Genomic DNA, 6031 nt, shown 5'->3' with positions numbered 1-6031 from the left:
CGGTTTCGGCTACAGACATCTTCAGATTTGTTACAAAACAAAAACAGCGTGTAAGCGACTAAGTGCACTTTGCTGGCGCTAAATCTATAAAAGTACTGTTTCTACATAAGAAAGATAAAGTGATTACATGATTACCAGCCATGTATTTCAGATATGGAAGTGGAAATTAAGTCCCGTCCTTCTTGACAGAGCGTAGGGGAACAATGCGGGAGACGCGAGGCCGTACACGACAAGGTCTTAGTGGTTTCCCGTTGCTTCACTCCGGCCGTAAGGGCAATGAATGATGATGATGAAGACATTATAACAGTACCCAGTCATCTCAGGGTAGGTAAAATTCCCTGACTCCGCCAAGAATGGAAGCCGAGACCCAATGTTCGAGCAGCGAGAACGCTACCGCGAGACCACGGGCTGCGAACAAACATATCGTAAAATGGTATCAACGTCAAACGAAACATACGTAGGTACACAGTAACTGCTGGTGACGATCAGAATGCGTCTGGTATTTATACAAGGAAACTGAGACCAGCAGAGGGCACTATAGCTAGGATACATGATTAACCAATATCGCAAATGTAATTGTTGAAGTGTGGTATGTGTAATCCTTAATCAAAATTCCCATGGCTAACCGAACGTCTGGCGATGAAACATGTGCTGACATACTCTACGTAGAATTGGATCCATACTTAAAATCCACATAAAAATTGTGTAAAAGCCAGTACAAAAATTACGAGATTAAAAACATATATAAAACAAAATCTTTCATCCTGACAGATCAATTACCGTAAACGTAATTGTAAGACGTCAAGAATATTAAATGAAAAATAAAAACTCGGTAGTCACTAATACATACGGAGTGTGATCTCAATGTAGGCACGTCGTGGCTTCTCTGTATGACGTCCTTTTTTTTGCTGCGGCGGAACATGCGGAGGAAGGCCCAGTCTCCTCATAGCCGGCGGCGGCGCAACCGAACACACGCCAGTCCGAGGGGGCGCTCGACAATGCTCAAACTAGTCGGTTTCTGAACACATCAAAATAAGCATTTAGGTTAAACTCATTCTGCTCATTCGGCAGTAATTCCGGTGGCCGCGTTCTGTGCACATAAATCTCCATTTCCTGGATTAGGTTCAGTAACTGTCCCTTTGGCGCCCTATGAAACACTTTCATGTTATTCTTTATGTTTCCTACCGAATGTTCTTCCCTGACTAAATGTGTAGCGAAAGCGCTCTTATTTTCGTTATACGTATGGCCGCTTAAACGAGTCTTGAAATTCCTTTCTGTCTGACCGATATAAAACCTGTCACAGTCTTGGCAGTTCATCTTATAGGCACCAGATTCCAAATATTTGTGGCTGTTGATGCAAACTTTGTGGTGTAGCCTACAACCAGTTATACTTTTCGTTTGAAATCAAATTTTTATTTTCTTTCTTCTGAAAGATTGCGTAATTCTTTCGGGAAATGCACCATAGTACGACATAGCAACAATCTCCTTGGCCTCTGGTTCTATTGTCTCCGTCTTGTTACATATTTTTGATTTTATTGTATTACACAGTGGCAGTTTTATTATCCTGTTGATCATAGCTCTGAAGTATGCCTATTTATGCTTCATAGGGTGATAGAATTTCGCATTTATAATCGTGTCAATGACGTTGGTCTTCCTAAATACGCTTTTTGTATGCCTTCCATCCGTTTGAATTAACCTAAGGTCCAAAAGTTCGTACTTCCTTCTTCTTCCAGTTCCACTGTGAATTTAACTTTTTCGTGCATCCCACCCATTATTTCTGTTACCTTGGGTATTTCGCTTTCGCCACCTTTGTACAGTATTGTGATGTCATCTACTTAACGTCTGTAATAGACAATTATTTTGCAGATGTCAGGATTTTATTCAAAAAACTTACTTTCTATCTCATTAACAAATACCTCAGCTAAAGTACCAAACAAACTGATGCCGTTTTTGAGTTTGTCCTTCTGATAAAATATCTAATCGTTAAACTTGAAATAAAAGACAACACAAGTTCTAAAATTTCCAAAAGTTCTTCAATTTCACCCTGACTAATCCACTTACACGTTAGCAAGTTCTTCCATATAATCTCCACTGTATCGTTTACCGGGACGTTGTTATACAGGTTAATAATGTCAAAAGAAGCCAATGTAGCTCCAGCTGGGATTGGTTCATCCCCAATCTCATTCGCACATTCATAACCATTAATGACATTGGATGATTTTGTTATAAGTATATGCTACTCCTAGTTTCTTGTTGCATTTCCGGTTCAGTTTGTAATTAAAGCTCAAATAGTTGTAGGTACAGAGAGCTGGCTAAAGCCGTAAATACGTTCAGCCGAAATTTTTTAAAACGATCAAAGTGTTCAGAAAGAATAGACTAAATACAGCTGGTGGTGGAGTATTTATTGCTGTCAGAGGTAGTTTGCCTTGTAGCGAAATTGAAGTAGGTAGTTCGTGTGAAATAGTATGGTTAGAGGCTATACCTGACAATCGGACAAAACTATTAATTGGGTCGTTTTACCGACCCCCCCCCCCCCCCCCACTCAGAAGACATAGTTGCTGAACAGTTCAAAGAAAACTTGACTCATTTCAAATAAGTATCCCGCTCATACAATTATTGTCGGTAGTGACTTCAATCTACCATCGATACGCTGGAAAAATTATACGTTTAAACCCGGCGGCAGGCTTAAAACGTCATCCGAAATTGTACTGAATGCTTTCTCAGAAAATTGTTTTGAAAAATTAGTTCATGAGCCCACTCGAAGCGTAAATGGTTGCGACAGCATACTTGACCTTTTAGCAACAAATACTCCTGGACGAATAGTAAGTATTGTGACGAATACAGGGATTAGCAACCACAAGACAGTTGCTGCTAGGCTGAATACCGTAACACCTACAACCATCAAAAAGAAACGCAAAGTATATCTATTAAAAAAAGATTATAAAAATGCTCTTAACGCCTTTTTAAGAGACAGTCTTCACTCCTTCCGATCTGATCATGTAAGTGTAGAAAAGTTGTGGATAGTCTCAAGGAGATAGTATCGACAGCAATTGAGAGACATGTACTACATAAATTAATAAGTGGTGGTACTGATCCCCCATGGTACACAAAACGGGTCAGATCATTGCTGCAGAAACAACGAAAAGAAGCATGCGAAAATTAAAAAAAAACGCAAAACTCCCAAGATTGGCAAAGTTTTACAGTAGTTCGAAATATGGCGCGTACTTCAATGCGAGATGCTTTTCATAATTTCCATAACAAAATTCTGTCTCGAAATCTGGCAGAAAACCCAAAGAGATGCTGGTCATACATAAAGCACACCAGTGGGAAGACGCAATCAACACCTTGACTGCGCAATAACAACGATGAAGTCACTGAAGACAGTGCCACTAAAGCAGAGTTATAAAACACGGTTTTCCGAAACACTTTCACCAAAGAAGACGAACTAAATATTCCTGAATTCCAATCAAGAACAACTGCGAAGATGAGAAACGTAGAAGTAGATATCCTCGGAGTAACGAAGCAGCTTAAATCACTTAACAAAGGCAAGGCTTCCGGTCCAGATTGTATGCCAGTCAGGTTCTTCTCAGAGTATGCTGATAAAATAGCTCCATATTTAGCAATTATATACAACCACTCGCTCACAGAAAGATCCCTATGTAAAGACTGGAAAATTGTTGAAGTCACACCAATACCCAAAAACGGAAGTAGGAGTAATCCGCTGAATTAAGGCCTATATCACTAACATCGATTTGCAGTAGGTTTTTGGAACATATACTGTATTCGAACATTATAAAGTACCTCGGAGAGAACAATTTAATGTCACATAGTCAGCACGGTTTCAGAATATACTCATGAAGTAATAAGTGCTATCGACAGGGCATGTCAAATGGATTCCATATTTTTAGATATCCAGAAGGCTTTCGACGCCGTTCCTCGCAAGCGTCTTCTAACCAAACTGCGTGTCTACGGTGTATCGCCTAATTTGTGCGACTGGATTCGTGGGTTCCTATCAGAAAGGTCACATTTCGTAGTAATGGACGGAAGGTCATCGAGTAAAACAGAAGTAATATCTGGCGTTCCCCAAGGAAGTGTTATAGGCCCTCTATTGTTCCTGATCTACAGGGTTATTACAAATGATTGAAGCGATTTCACAGCTCTACAATAACTTTATTATTTGAGATATTTTCACAATGCTTTGCACACACATACAAAAACTCAAAAAGTTGTTTTAGGCATTCACAAATGTTCGATATGTGCCCCTTTAGTGATGCGGCAGACATCAAGCCGATAATCAAGTTCCTCCCACACTCGGCGCAGCATGTCCCCATCAATGAGTTCGAAAGCATCGTTGATGCGAGCTCGCAGTTCTGGCACGTTTCTTGGTAAACACTGAATCTTTCACATAACCCCACAGAAAGAAATCGCATGGGGTTAAGTCGGGAGAGCGTGGAGGCCATGACATGAATTGCTGATCATGATCTCCACCACGACCGATCCATCGGTTTTCCTATCTCCTGTATAAGAAATACCGAACATCATGATGGAAGTGCGGTGGAGCACCATCCTGTTGAAACATGAAGTCGGCGCTGTCGGTCTCCAGTTGTGGCATGAGCCAATTTTCTAGCATGTCCAAAAACACGTACGTTTTTTTCGCAGAAGAAAAAGGGGCCGTAAACTTTAAACCGTGAGATTGCACAAAACACGTTAACTTTTGGTGAATTGCGAGTTTGCTGCGCGATTGCGTGAGGATTCCCTACCGCCCAGATTCGCACATTGTGTCTGTCCATTTCACCATTAAGAAAAAACGTTGCTTCATCACTGAAAACAAGTTTCGCACTTAACGCATCCTCTTCCATGAGCTGTAGCAACCGCGCCGAAAATTCAAAGCGTTTGACTTTGTCATCGGGTGTCAGGGCTTGTAGCAATTGTAAACGGTAAGGCTTCTGCTTTAGCCTTTCCCGTAAGATTTTCCAAACCGTCGGCTGTGGTACGTTTAGCTCCCTGCTTGCTTTATTCGTCGACTTCCGCGGGCTGCGCGTGAAACTTGCCCGCACGCGTTCAACCGTTTCTTCGCTCACTGCAGGCCGACCCGTTGATTTCCCCTTACAGAGGCATCCAGAAGCCTTAAACTGTGCATACCATCGCCAGATGGAGTTAGCAGTTGGTGGATCTTTGATGAACTTCGTCCTGAAGTGTCGTTGCACTGTTATGACTGACTGATGTGAGTGCATTTCAAGCACGACATACGCTTTCTCGGCTCCTGTCGCCATTTTGTCTCACTGCGCTCTCGAGCGCTCTGGCGGCAGAAACCTGAAGTGCGGCTTCAGCCGAACAAAACTTTATGAGTTTTTCTCTTCGACCATAAATATAATAGACTGGCCATGACGTCATTTTCGTGGCTCCAACATCTCTGGGCTGAAGTCACGTGAATGTTGGCAAAACATGGTTGTTTCGTGTTGCGCTTATGGCTGTACTCAGCGTTTTGTCGGGGAAATGGCATTACATTTCACGTGTAAGTGTGTCTAAGATAGTGCAGATGCGTTTATTGAAATCTGCTGAAGTGACTTTCATATGTTTTTTACACTTGAAATAGAGTATCACGTAAATTAAAGTGTTGAAAGTGATGCCTGTAAACTCAGACTTATATTACATTTTGGAAAGTATCTGTGATGATTCGGTTACAGAAGTAAGTATAACTGTTTCTCGTTCCTACTCATAGGTTCTGTAAGGATGAAAACCGAAGGCAGCTTTGGATACAGGCCTTGAAACGGAAAAACTTTAAGCCGTTTGCACATACGCGCCTTTGCTCGAAGCACTTCGAGGAGAAGTGTTTTGATAGGTTAGTTATTATTTACAATGTATATCTATAATTTGTATTTACAGTGTCTGTCATTTTTAAACCTAGGCTCCATAATTATTTTCTGAAACTGCAAAGTCCCACCTTTCATCTAAAATATCATTTTTTTTAAACTAATAGTTTAAACTTTTGTAAAAATAGTGGGAACTGAACCTTTGAAGTGCACCTAAA

At 41.1% G+C, this 6031-nt stretch overlaps 1 long non-coding RNA gene across 1 annotated transcript; it reads left to right on the top strand.

Annotated features, from left to right (window-relative positions):
• Positions 1-5438: 5438 nt before the first annotated feature.
• On the top strand, positions 5439-5763 carry LOC126094433 (uncharacterized). The gene is made up of 2 exons (XR_007521836.1): positions 5439-5515; positions 5723-5763. It is a non-coding gene; the product is annotated as an uncharacterized LOC126094433 (long non-coding RNA).
• The last annotated feature ends 268 nt before the right edge of the window (positions 5764-6031 follow it).

Source organism: Schistocerca cancellata, chromosome 8 (genome assembly GCF_023864275.1).
Source record: "Schistocerca cancellata isolate TAMUIC-IGC-003103 chromosome 8, iqSchCanc2.1, whole genome shotgun sequence".
Classification (NCBI taxonomy): domain Eukaryota; kingdom Metazoa; phylum Arthropoda; class Insecta; order Orthoptera; family Acrididae; genus Schistocerca; species Schistocerca cancellata.
This window is presented reverse-complemented; position numbering and strand designations above follow the sequence as displayed.